General features: G+C 37.8%; 1 protein-coding gene across 4 annotated transcripts in view; it reads left to right on the forward strand.

Annotated features, from left to right (window-relative positions):
* Window positions 1-14,648, forward strand: part of JPH1 (junctophilin 1) — an 82,624-nt gene that overhangs the window by 55,029 nt on the left and 12,947 nt on the right. The window lies entirely within an intron of this gene.

A 14,648-nucleotide genomic window follows, 5' to 3' on the forward strand; every position in this document is an offset into this window, starting at 1 on the left:
AGTGAAAAGATTTTGTGTTAAGAGTGTTGATTCCATCCTGAATGTTGTCTTTTATACAGAAATAAGTTGTGTGTGTGTCATGAAGAGTGAACATTGCTCAAGGAGATTTCATTTTCCATTTTTAATCATTTGGTGACTATTTCTTTGTATGAAAACAGTTGAGTGTTGAAAAGTCAGTGTCAAGCATATAACTTTGCCTCAGATTAAGTTTATTCAGGATAGAATCAAAGACAGACTTTGGCAATCATAAATCAGAAATTTGGATTAATTCTATAACATGTTTATTAGTGGGAAGATCTATACCTTTTTTACTGTCCAATGGAATTCCTTACAGTCTTGGTTAGCTAAGGTCTGAATTTTGGAGAATGCTTTACCATTAGACATATATAACCTGTAAGGGAATCTTCCTCTGTTACGCCTGGGGTGCTCTGCAGAACATTGGTCCCATATTCACAATGGCATAGAATTAAATCTGTCTCACATCAGCATTGCAGCCCATTTTTGTCTGTCACAGCGTTTGGAAAGTTTCTATAGGAAGAAGCAAAATTGGTTTTGCTTTGTTTTTCTGCTGTCTTTGTTTTTCTGCTGAAATATGAGGTTTATATTTCTGTGTACTGCTCTTTTGCTTAAAATTGGATAGATAAAATGGAGCTCCATTTGCCAATTTAATGTCTTTTCATTCTGCCCCTTCTTTCACCTTTCTTTCTTTCAAATTGAGTTGAGTCATATCTTGTTATTACTTTTCAAGGATCTGCCTGTACTCGCATGCTAATACAGATTATAATTCTGAGATTCATTTTCACTTACAGTCATTTTCTGCTCATCCTTGTTTCAGACACAAACTTATCTTAAATGCAACCAACTTATAATGATCCACAAAAACAAAGAACAACACTCTGCAACATTTTCTAAAAACACAACTATTTACTTCAATTTTTAGTTCAAGTGGTCACTGTATATAACTAGTTACTAAATCTCCACTGTCAGTTACCTTATAGAATACTTGTGTTTTTCTTTATTCCTAAGTATTCAGTTGTAAAGAGAGAATGTGTTTGGGGGTTGGGGGAATCGGGGATCTCTTTTTGCCTTCATTTAGTGCCTAAGTCAAAGATTGTTCATCTGATTGGAATTTTTATTCCCTTTACCAGTCTTGAAGACTTTCTTTGTACACAGCCTGATATAAATCTGTTTTGAACATGGCAGTCCAGAGCTACTGGTAAAACTCAACAGAATTATTTCAAGTAGTAAGACTGTACTAACTTTAAGACAGTATAAATATGTACTTTCACTGTTGGGAATTACCTCAGTGCTACCTCTCCTGTGGATTTATATTATTGGCCCATACTTACTGCTATTGTACTCAAGTATTTTTCATTATTTCATTATTTCATTCTCCACCAGATGAAGAAATCCCAGTTTACAGCAGCAGACCATCTTGCCGTTCATGAGTTAACAAGTGATAACCTTAGCCATGCAAAGGATTGCTGCATTTGGAAAGATACTATTTGAAAGCTGCCAAACCCTTCAAATAAAGAAATTACTAGAGTACTCGAGTGAAAATGCCAACATCTGACAGTGTGACATTTGACACCAAGAAATCACCCAGATCAAAAATTTCTCAGGTGTCTTTTTACTCCCTGCCGCAGGAACTGAAGTAGCACTGCTGACAAATCAGTTGAGACATGGGAGAGGTGTGGGATCTTATTATCCTCTCATTTGAAACTTTTTTTCTATTTGCAGAAGAGGAGAGTTTGTATCGCTTCACCAAGTGCAGCTGGTTATGTGTGGAATGACACAGCAAAGCGTTTCTCAAAGTTTACTTACTCTGTTCTCTGTGTGGAAATATCTCTCAGTTAGCTAGTTCCTCGCAAAAGATAAATACCTTTTCTGGACTCTAAATTTTGAATTCTCTAATTGTTTACAAGATAGTCAAATACAGCATATTTGTATGCATTGGAAAAAAAAAAAATCTGTTCCCATTACATAAACAGCTTCTAAATGCCAAGATGTTAACCAAATAAACTCCTGCAAACCACAAGGTTCACACATCACTGTGATGATTTCAAGTACTATCATGTCTAAGATGCTTTCCAGGCTCGGTGTATGTGATGCCTTCTTCAGATACAGTTTTTCTGTGTGGTACCAGTTAACCCACTCACTTGTACACATACTTGTTTGTTTAAGCATTTCCCAAGAGTCATGCCAAGAGTAACTGGACAGTGTTACTGCTAGCTTTTGTCATTTATGGTAATAAAATAGATCAATATTTCTAAGTATTTACATTCAGTCACACAAACAGAAGTAAATACCTGCTTTTCAAATAGTTTTTTTCATGTATTTGGATGAAAAGAAGGTAACTGTTACTGCTTCCTTATAGCAAATTCTTAATTTTCTTCTGTTGCTTGAGCTTTTTATTTTTACAGTATCTGTAAGTGCTGCTAAAAGGTATCAGTAAGTGTTCTGTCTCATTCTCTGAAACTATAGTTAAGTGAAAGCTTTCCATTGTACTAAATTGTCTTGAAAATAGGTTGTGATGAGAAAGTGTAATTTTTCTCTTATTTCCTTAACTGCTTAGTACGGTAGGCAAGCATGCTGTCAGCAGTAAATGTATGTAGCATATCAACAAGCCTCTTGAAACAGAGGCAATAAGAAGTGAAATACCTCTCTCTAAATAACAAGCATTCTCTTCTGTCTTAATAAGTGATCTCTGAATTACTTGTAGCCTAAAATAATCTCAATATTTGAAAACGTTTTGATAAAGCTCTTAAATTTCAGGTTCCTAAAAAAGCAACTTTCTGGGCCATATAGCTTGGTATTACACACAAATTATAATTACAGTGAATATTCATTGTTCATTGTACCATGGCAGTTCATACCCCAAGTACTGTCATGTTTCACCTTTATGTTCATTAGGGCATTTATCAGAAACCGCCAAGAGGTTCTGCCTTTGGTAATGTAGTTTAAAAGGAGACTAAAAGGAGAGCAAAGTAGTAGTAAGTAAAGTAGCATTCAGCAGGTAAGAATAATAATGAGGTACCATAGAAATCTTGAGATTCAGGTCTCCCAGTGACTGATTGCCTTAGTATTTGCATATATGAAAAGCCAAGTATGATTGAAAAGGTCAGAGCCATAGTGTAAGGACGTAAAAGGTTGCAGAGAGCTGTTTTCCCTGAGTTTGCCCTATTCTCAGGTAAGACCCTGCTTCTACTTTTCCTGTAGCAGATATTTGGCTAGTAATTAATAATTATGAGGATGTGTGTCTTTGCAGAGCCCTACCCACAAAGCTCTACATTTTGTAGATTTAACAAATGTTGTACTCTTAGTGCCCTTTTTATCAATGAATAAAACAAATTTTGAGAAATCCCAGCTCTGACCTGTTTGTTTCCTCCAGGCATCACTAAACTTGCGGATGTGTCAAAAGAGAGCACACCAGGACAGGAAACAAATGAAATCTGAGTCATAGCCTCATTCAAGGGAGTCATCCAGGGACAGTTTGAGATTTGTCTTTGCTTAGAGAAAAAAATAAGAGCTGTTTTATGTCTCTTGTTAAAACCTAGAGAAGAACAAATTACTGATGGGAGTACTGTATCAAAGGTGTAACAGAAAAGAAAGGTTTTTGACACTCAGTAAAAAGGGGAATATTGTTCTAGTCTTGCACAAGGTTAGTGAATGCTTTGACTGACACATTCATTCTAAATTCACAGACCATCTTTAGGATGTGGTCATGTAAACACACTATCAGGAGGTAAATTGAAGTATGGACTTGCACAGACTGGACAGCTAAGCCATAATTGTCTGTGTGCATACATATCCTGCAGCAAATGGATACTGCTCTTTCATTCAGTTTGAATGAATTACATTTGATTAAATGAAAAAGTACAACTACTTTGCTTCAGGGTAAGAGCAGTCTGGGCAGTTTAATATAAGCAGTTAAGGTCTGGAAATTCAGATCTGAATTGTTTTCTGGCAGATTATTGTCAGGCCAACCAGCTGCCAGATGAACATATATGGATTACCAAAACAATTCATCCAGCCTTTGACCTAAACAAGGCGTGAGAGAAACCAAGGAGCAGTTTATAAATTAAAGCTGTTCAAGTTTGGAGATGGACAGTATTTCTTTAGGTGAAATATATGAGAAAAGACTTTCTAAGGATAGGAGTAAGAATTTGGCAGGGTTTATTAGTATTTTTTACTATAATATTTGGTTACTCTTGAAGCTTCAGTATTAACATGCTGAACATTTCTGAACTTTGGAAATAAGCATTTTAAACTTACTACAAGGCAATTTGTAATGGCCTCTAATGCCTTAAAGAGGAACTGTGGTTTACATTCTCATTTGACCACTGGTAGATGTCTGTAGCTTAAGAAAAAAAAAAAAAAACCATCCTTCCCATCTTCCTCTTCTCTGGCATCACCACCTCCTCGAGTTCTCAAAATGCAAACTCCATATGGACAGGAAAGAGAGCTCTCTGGCTGATGCTAATTAACTGGAATGTCCTGGCTAAATGCATGTGGGCCAGACCAGATAGTTTTATTTAAAAAGCCAATTACAATGAGCATTTCTCCTGATTAAAGTTACCAGCCATGCCATCACTTTGTGCCTTAAAGCATATGGAAGCTAGCTCATTATTCTTAGTCATACAAGAGCCTGTTCATTTTCTGAATTTATTCTACATATGGCTTCATCATCCTCACAGATTTGTTATTGGGGTTTTTGCTATGCCATTTTTTCTCTACAGTTTATTGCTTCTATCCTCTTCCTACAGAACTCTGGAGAAGCCAGAGCCTATAGACATATCCTAATGCACTTCTGTTGTATCCAGTAATCAAAGAAATAAGGTGCATTAAAAGAAAATGTGTCCGTTTCAAGCTTTATTCTTGTTCTCCCCTTTATTTTTATAAGTCATGTCATACCAATCTTCACAACATGACTTCCAGATTTACCACCTGTCTTCACCAAGCCCTAGGTACAGCTGCCCCCGCCCTTCCGCATCTTTCCTCTTGCCCGGTGTGAGAGCATCCAGCTTTCTGGGAGTCTGCATCCATCCTGCTGCACTGCCTAACACACCTGCTGTCTCAACCCACTCCTCAGTGTTCCTGCAGTGCATCTGGGACAGGAGAGCATGCTTGGGAGAAGGCAAAGCAAAGAGAGTTTGCAAAGGCATAGCCTTAACTCACCAGGATTCTTTCTCAATCTCTTCAAGATACTTTTGAGTCACATAATCGAATTATTTGCCTAGGATAAAATATGCCTAATTAGTTTTGAGCAAATTAACTTTTAAAACTAATAACAGAGAACCAGTTTCCTATAGAGAGATAAAGCTGTTACAATCACTGTAATTTTCACAGACTTGCATAAGTAGTGAGCTAGTTAATTTGCATCCAGATGAAATATGTGGTTGGTTAGTAAAGGCTGTAGGATCTGGCCATGAAACTTGTTAGAAGCCTGGAATAACTTCAGTGCTATCTTGCTCAGCAGTGTTGCTATCTTGAAGTAACTTTTCAAATTCTAGCCTAGGTGTACATATCTAATCTGTCACTATGAGAGTGCTAATTGCAGCTGTGGTCTGAGAGAAAGAGGTCAGTGTTTCCTCTCTCCTCTTAAAAACTATTCATTTGCTCTGAAAAAGTTCCATTCCTTCCAGGACACTGTTGGCTTGCTCCAGTGGATTTCTATATTGGTCTGTCATGGTGTCCAGCCAAGGACAAGATGAAGTAGGGTCTATCACATGGGAGTATTATCACAGTGTCAAAATTTCCATTATAAATCCTATTTATAACCGCATCATAAATATTTGTTCCATGTTGAAATTCAGCTAACAAAGAACTGAGAACTTTCCTTACAGTGCTACTTTTCAGTCAAATGTGGTGAACTATTTTGAAAGGATTTTATTATACTAGTGGAGATTTAAATTATGTTTAAAAGGTTAGGTTTCTCCTGTTACACTTTTAACATGTGATGTGGACCATTAGAGAAAAATAATCTTTGCAGCTGCATTCGGTGTTTGTCAAGGCCACAGAAATAGATGGCTAATATACATGACCTTTTATTCCAAGAAAGTGTGCAAAGTTTAAGACTTACTTAAAATTAGAGAGACTCTAGGGAGATACCGAAAAGAGAAAATTCTAATTCATATTACGGACCTGAGTAATGTAAAGTAATGTTCAGTGTGATGTGGAAGGCCATGTTGAGAATTTGGAGAAGATGAAGATTTCTGCCTGTTAAATCAGTAATAGTTATTAATTCAGATCATTTTCTGATCAGGAGTAAAACCTGGAACTTAAACACAGCCAGCATAGAATTGGTCATTTTTGTATGGTGAAATTAAACAGGATGAAGATTGTAAAAGAAAGGTAGAGAGTCCAAGAACAGAGTAATTGGAGTTATTTTCCTTGAAAGCCTATTTAAAGGTGAAAAAAATTATGGGTAAATTAAAAGGATAAATCATAGATGTTAACAGTTGAGAATTGTTCCAGAAGAGAATGGCCATCTGTGTCAAAGGAGGGTAAGACTGGAGTACTGATACTGAAATGTGACTACGAAAATCGAAGCGGCTCCTCAAAAAGTATCAGATGAAGAGCAGAAAGTATTTTGTCAGAGGCAGTTGCCAAACTGAAGAGTGTGGGATAGATTTGGAGGAGAAGAGCAGTAAATGGATGTTGCAAACTTAGACTTTAGAAATGAAAACTTAGAGCACTGATGTGAAAGGGAAGAAATGACACTGTGTGAGGTCAGAATGGTAAGTGGCATTGTGAGTGGGGTTTCTCTTAAAATACGACAGAGCAAGAACCTATTGGAAAGAGGCCAGATTTGGGTGGAAGACTAAGCAGCTCACATACCCTAGTTTTACCAGAATTAAATTGATTGTCGTATTTCTCCAGTTCTGGCATTTGCAGTACAGCAGTCACTTCAGGCTCTTATGCTTTATAATTAATTTCAATGCTAGGTACAGTAAATTAATTTTGCTGGAAGTGTGGTAGAGCTTAATGAGTACTGTTTTTGAAAAATATTGGATTAACCCTCAACCCTCTGAGAAAATTCATAAAGCCATATATTTCAAAAGCAGTAAATTTCAAGTCTCTTTATTTTTCTCCTCCTTTTGCATCTTTCAAGTTCACAATTTCAAGTGCATTTTCTATAAACAGAAGGCAACAAAAGAGACTTCTGAAAAAATGAAGTCTGACATCGTATCATGTAATCATTAATCCCTTAGAAATATCTGGAATTTTAATTAAAGGCAGTATCTGTAGAATTCTAAATCTGTAGAATCACTGGAGTCTGAAACTGTCTCGTTATTTCCATGTTATTTTGCCTGCCTGTACCTACGCCTATATATTCAAAAGTAATGTTGGTTGTTTGCTGACATGCATGTATTTACTCTCTTCCTGGTTTTGAGCCTTTTTGGAACATATCCACAGGCATAAGAAGTGCTGACATCTACAACCCAAGCCCTGAGTGCATATCCTAGGATCTGCTTTTTTCTGTAGTGGAAGAACAGAAGGGTGTTCTCAGAAAAACACGCTCTGTCTCTTTATGTAATAAGGATTTTAAAAGAGGCAAAAGTTGGAAGGGTTTTGGCAAAAAAAATCACTTGGTTATTGAATTTACTAAAAATCACTTCTTAAGACAGGCTGACAGACTTGGCCAGTTGGAGAGCAGATATGAACCTGCTTCTGTGGAGGTCAGTTGTCAAACTCCCATGGAGCAGGATGATAGCCATGCACTTGAAACGTGATAAGGGAAGTAAGAGAAGTAGCTAATACCCTTCCAGGCTGTATATACAGAAGCACGTCATGGGGAATGGTCCCTCCTCTGCATGATCCCAGTGCCACTGAGTCTGGAATACTCTGTAGAACTTTGGGGATCATCACTTCAGAAAGATCAGGACACACTGGGAGAAATATAAAGAAGTGTGAATTCTAATGAGTAAAGACAGCTATTATGTCACATTTACAGTCTCTTGCTATATTTAAAATTCATCTTCTCAGAGAATATTTTAGTTGCAGTGAGAATAGTATTACAGCCTTTCACTTCTGCCCATCCTTTAGGAGCTTAGAAAACACTACTTTTGCAGTTAATAGCTGTCCCACTGCAGTTCAGATGAAGTAGTCTCTAGGTTATCTCTGAAAAAGCTAAAAATTTACCTTCTCAGTTATCGCCTCTTAAGCAGCCTGCAGGCTTAGAAGCATTCAAGTAGATTATAGTGCATGTGTTATTTAGCTGGGATAATTCACATTAAATACAATGTGTGTGTGTTATCTACCCTGGAAAAATGAAGCTTGTCCTAGATACAGGAGTCATATGCATCACCATGTAATCTTGACAGATATTTTTTGAAGTTCTGTCAGTATTCATCAACAGAAAGGTAGGGTAAGCAAAGCAAGCCATGATTAAGGTTGCTGGTCACAAGCAATTTTTATGTCCATAAGTTGATGTGCCAGTGAGGTGTTAGAGATAGCTGTGCACAGCTCATAGTGCCCTCTACCAGGTAAGAGAAATTTGTTAGATTTTTCTGATGGTATTGAATCCAGAAGTATAAAGGCTTACATACTGCTATGCAGATACAGTTAGGAAATGTTGCCATGTTTTGCAAATACCACAGCTACTTCAGTCACCTGCTAAAGCATTTACAGGAATGGAGCAGAGATTGGATACATAGTTAGAATAAATTCATTGTTCTTGGTGCTGACCCCAGGAATTTTTTGAAATTCATTAGTGTAGTCTTTCCTGACTTCAGATCGTTCTATATGTCTGCACTTTAATGATGCATTTATAAAACTTTAGAGGAAGAAAATCTTATTTTTAGGGATTCTTTTATACTTAATGACTCTTTAGTTGTTAGACAATACAAAAATGCAAATTACAAAAATACTGTTTAGGTTTTGTATGCAGGTGTGTTAATGGTAGGGTAACTCAAATTAATTTCAGATTTGGAGGAACTGACAGGAAGAGAAGAGGCAGTCTGGTTTTTGTACCAGTAGAAATTGCATTAAAATATGTTTCATCATCCTACTGCTAGACTCACACATTGGTGATGTTACCTATGATGTGAATTGTTTGGCTGAAGTCCATTTCCTTTTCTGTTGCCATTGCTGTTGCTGGCAGCTCAAGTGTGCTTGAGTAGACGTTTTGACATTTTCCAAAAGCATTGTGAGATAACATGGTGTCATATGCTTTTCAACAAATACCTGTCGAAATGCAGAGACGCTAGCGGTAGTGAGGTCACGCCAAGAATTGTATTGTGCTGTGTAAATATCACAATAGAGTAAACACAGTGGCATAAAAACTAGCCTTGGATTTGACCAAAGTGTGTGTGTGAGTGTCTGTGTGTGGGGTTAGTAAATAAGTAACTAACTCAAGGCTTTTGATCCCAGTCAAGTCCGTGTCAGTAAGCATTTGATGGGGGTTTTAAGAAGGCTGCGTTGCTTTCATTGATGTCAAGGTCAGAAAAATAAAGCATTGACAGATGTTTTAAATATGGTAGATACATATCTGAGCAAAACTATGCAGGAGTTGTTTAGGATACTGCACAAAACTGTTTCCTGAGCAGGTATAAAATAGCAACCTTGATATGCAAGAATTCATGTGTTTAGGGTTCTTATGAACAAGACACATTTTAATAAGCAATTTCTACCAGTGAATACTTTCTGTAGGTCCTTATCTTTCCTTAGCAATAACGGAAGGTTGCATTTCAAGTTGCTTTGAAGCCTGCTTGTATTCAGTGATGCTACCTTTTAAAGTTCGTCCTAGGTGGACTAGGACTCCTTGGGGAGATACGTGTATTCCGACTTTTACATCGCTGAATGATGATGTGGCTTGGTCAGGTTGTGGCAATAGTAAAATATCGTCTTATATTCATTCTGTCTCTCTGTCGTATTTTCCAGTCATGCTGGTAGTATACGGTTTCAAAGACAACGGGCTGCCAGATCAAAGCAGAACAGTTCCGTAAACGAAACACATGTAGGCATCAATCTCCACGACACTCATGGATTTAGTGAGCAGCACATGCTAGTTTCAGTCTTGCCTCCAGTCCAGCGTGAGAAATAAGACTACCAGGAGTACTGCTTAAGGTAGCAGCAATGCTAACAACAGATTGAGAAGCCCTGAAAGTGTAAGCTGGAGAAAACCTCTGCCAAGGGAAGATATCTTCAAAGAGGGAGGAGTAGGAAATGAGAATTTGCAATTAAAAGTGAATTGAGAAAGATTCTAAATAATAAACATTATATTTTGGAGTATTTTTTTGATTGTTAAAAAAAAAAAAAAAAATTTACTCCTCCCCCTCTTGTTTACTCTGTAGTTTGCTTTCATGGGCAGCCATGGTACTCCCATGCTGCTGGTATTAAATTCAGAGGGTAAAAAAAAAAGGCATTTTAAGGCAGCCAAATGGAATTTTAAAATTGATCCAGGAAAGATGTTTTATTTGCCCTTAACTAGGGAAGCTGCTTAATAGCGTTTAAATGCTGATCATACCTCACCAAAATGCAGTTGCCATCAGAGGCTAAATCAGCCATCCAGACTTGAGTTTCTTCTACCTCTCACAAGACAGTGTCAACAATCCCTTCCATTTCAATTTTTTTTTTCTCTTTGGTGGCATGCTTTATTTTTAAGCCGTAGCTAAGGTGGTTTTTAAATCTCTAAAGCATTCTCAAGTACAGTAAAAGGAAGCCAGTATTCCAGGTGGCATAACCAACTTCAGATGCAGCTGAAACATGGCAGCCAGGCCTACATATGTGTTTTTGAAGTAAGACATTTCTTACTTCACATTGATCTAACCATGAAGGAGCTGCACTATTTCATGCCCTATTGCTAGATATCTGCATCTGTCAGAGGGTTCTGCAGACACCTGAGGTGATAACCTCTTAAAATATCGTTAGGAAGTCTTTCTCTACCAGGAGGGTGGTCAAATACTGGAACATGGCTTTCTAGAGAGGTGATTGATGCCTCAGGATTGTCAGTGTTCTAGAGGCATTTGGACAATGCCCTTAATAACAGGCTTTAACTTCTGCTCAGCTCTGAATTAGTCAGTGACTTGGACAAGATGTCTGCTGGACAAGAGGTTTGTTCTAAGTCCCTTTCGACTGAAATGTCTTGTTCTATTCTACTCATACCTAACTCAGGCAGAAGCGTTCTCTCAGAGCCCTTTGGCTCTTTAGGCACCTTGCCTTATATCCTTTTCTTTTCCCTGTGGCAATGATCTTTAGCCTTAATTTCCTAACCCATTCATTCCCAGTTCAGTCTGCCAAACATTACTAAAACCGTAACCATATCTCTGTTTCAGTGAGTTCATCAACACATTTTGCACATGGCATTGCACATTGCACATCCATTCAGTTGAGCTGAATTCAAGCCAGCAGCTTAGCGCTTAAGAGGGGGGTTTTTTTTGTTACCAGTATAACCGTCAGAAAATTAAGAACAAAGCAGAGGAAGTACTAATGCTATTAATTATAGTTCTTCCCCCTCCCTTCATATCTCCACAATGAAGAAATAATAATAAACCCTATCTTTCTGAAATTTACTGAATATAGTTATTTGCACTTCCATAATGACTCACTGAATCACTTCTTTTAAGAGACTGATAATTGATTATTTATATTTCTTCACCTACAGTTACCGTCCTGAGGAATTATTCTATACTGGATGTTCTATCCTGAGAAATCCTAACATAAGGAAGAAAGATCCTATATTAATTGCTCCTCTGATCAATCACTTGACTTTTCAAAGTTTTTTTTAGTTCACCAGAATAGCAAAGAAATCTTATTGTTGAGAGCGTACATATTGGTCCCACAGGGACACATTAGAAAACCATCAAAAACATCAGAAGATAAACCAGATTGTTTTCACAGGCTTATTTTATTAACAGTATATATCAACCTGCAGTACCAACACTAAAGTATACATTTTCCTTTTTAGTACAGTTTGTTTAAATACAAAAGTCTTAAGCTTGTGCTTCAACCATATCATGTTCTGGATTTGTATCAAGGTATAATCTGCAGTAAGAAACTTACTCATCATTTACTATTTCCTTCTCTCTTTGAATTCAGGGTTGGTAGATCAGCTCTTGCGTTTTTTTGCAAGAAGACATTTATGGTAGGCAACAAACTTATGCCCAAAGTGCTGTGTGGAGTTTTGATTACTCAAGAGACTTACACTCTATTGCTCATTTTGACAAAGTCTTTCTCTGCGTCTCTAGGTTTGTCAAAGATTATCAAAGCTTTGAGCATGTTGCTACTTTATTCACAGCTGAGCACTAAATTCAGAAAGGTTATTCAGATGAAACATGTGCTTTGGGTCATTATTTCCTTTGGGGTTAGCTTCCCCATCACTAAAATGGGCAATTGGTATAAGCTTTAGTTTTTTACTTACAGATTCTGAACTTTTCAGGATTGGGAATTCTCCCTTTTTTTTTTTTTTTTTTTTGTAGAAGTGTTGAGTAATTCAGTACAGAGAAGCCTCTAATTTTGGAAGGTTTGCATATAGACTGCAGTGTTGTGCTTGAGCAAGTAACTTTGATTGTGTCACCTTTACCCCACAGACAGTTGTTAAACATTACAGTGAAAATGGAGCATCCTTCCACTAACAGTTCATATATGTAAGCAAAATTAGGAAGTGAAGTATGTGATTCACTTTGGAATTTATCTATGAGCACAACATAAATTTTCTCATAATGATAAAATCATAATGCTGTTTCTTATTTTCTGTTTATAGCCCTGTCGTTTTGTTAACTCTCAATGTAGCACTAAAGATAGGTTACATCACATAATGTGTACTTTAGTTTAAAAAGCAGAAATAAGCATATGTTTATCTAATAAGTACTTCTAATATACCTTGAAATTGAAGCACATCAGCATCAATAGTACTTTAAATATTATATTCTTAAAAGATTATGTTCTGGAGCCTGCATTAGTGGCATTACAATCTTTTTTTGCTTTCAGACAAAAAATTTGTAAGATGAAATGCTTATTTTTCCTGAATTGTAAAAATGGTAAGATGTTTATAAAATCACTGATGCAATTGCATGTGTGCCTTTTCCCTCACTATCCTAGATGTATTCTACCAGCCCTCTCAAGCTTCAAATTTCATTCTGATCTGATGAGGCGTGAGGTCTCTTCTTAGCCTTCTTGGGAAACAGTGGCTACATTTACAGTGTCTTGCAAGACGACATTTTCAGATGCTCCTTGAGCCGCAGTCCTGCAGCAGCTCTATGCTGCCAGTACGTGTGCCTCACTAGGACATGGGGGAAAGCGTGTGGCTGTCACCTCTTTAAAAATGGTGTGGCAGAACCAGGGCATCCTTCTCTTCTCATTTACAGGGCTGGCCGTGCTGTCACATCGCTTACTGGAGCCCTTCCAGGAGGAAGGACATATTACACAAGAACTTCACAAGAAAATCTAGATTTATAGCAACTGTGAGTGTGTCTTCAACCAAATCAAAGCTTCCTTCACCCCACAGCCATCAATGAAATGCTGTTCAAGCTGACCATCAGACTTTTTGAGACTCTGTGTGCATATCTTGCACACATTCACACAGTCCTTTGGCTTTCAGAGGCTATTCTCCCTGAATACTGGCCAACTCACACTTCAATGGTGCCATCCAGTTGCTGGCATCACAACAGGTGTGTGAGCCAAAACCACCCCATGGCTGACCTTTATCAAGTAAAGATGCATCACTCTTGATCCAGTGGTAGCACAGCCAGCACGTCACCATAAGAAAACACACAGGTTCATCTAAGATAAAATTTCTTGGTACTACTTTCTCGACCAGGTTCTCCTTAGGCCCTCAGATGTACCATGTCTAGATCTACTGCTTGCTTGAACTGCAAACTGAAGAAGCAGAGCGCTGTTTATTTCCTGGTCAGATAATCCCACTTCACCCTCTCCCCACCCTCAAATTCTATTCTCTTACTCATTACGATCAGCCAGCTGAGAAATGTTACAGGAAAGAAAGTTAATGACTCTTTGCAAATTCCCTTGGCCTTTGTTTCTTTAAACTTGTGCTGTAGATTGCTCTTAGGATGAAGGACTTCCTTTACCATGTCTTCATGTCTTTAACAAAGGGGTCATGGTAAAATCCTGACAGCTCCTGGTCCTTAGATGGGAGTGGGAGCTGAGTTCTTGCTGCTTGTAGTCAGTGGTTTGGATAGGTGCATAATCTGATTGTATTGGATACAGTGAACAGACATTTAAAAAGCATTTGGACAATCTCCAAAGCTAATTTAGGCATAAGGCCTAGAATTTCAGTGTTGGAAAGATTTGCCTGACAAGATTGGAGGCAAGGGATGTATCTCTAATATCCATATGTGATGTACTGGGGCTGGGAGGGAGGGCTGCTGTGCTGTATTAAGGCAAAGGCTGAATGCCTGGTCAGACACCCTCAGATGTTACTTGGATGCAGCATTCTCTGGTGGAGCTCAGTGTCACATAGCATCAAATATTGCCAAGTATCCAGTAAAAGCATGGCTTTGTTAGCCTGTTGAAACTTAACTTCTTCAGGAAGCTCCAGATTATATTTTTTACTTTCCACTCTACCAGTCTCTTGGGGAGACATGGGCAGCTGAGATCATGGGTTCCCTTCTATTTTCAGAAATTCCAACAGCTTGGATGTCTCTTGATGAGAGGGATTTTCCCTGGCCAACTTTAGGAGGCTTTTA

The sequence above is a fragment of the Hirundo rustica genome, chromosome 1, assembly GCF_015227805.2.
Source record: "Hirundo rustica isolate bHirRus1 chromosome 1, bHirRus1.pri.v3, whole genome shotgun sequence".
NCBI lineage: Eukaryota > Metazoa > Chordata > Aves > Passeriformes > Hirundinidae > Hirundo > Hirundo rustica.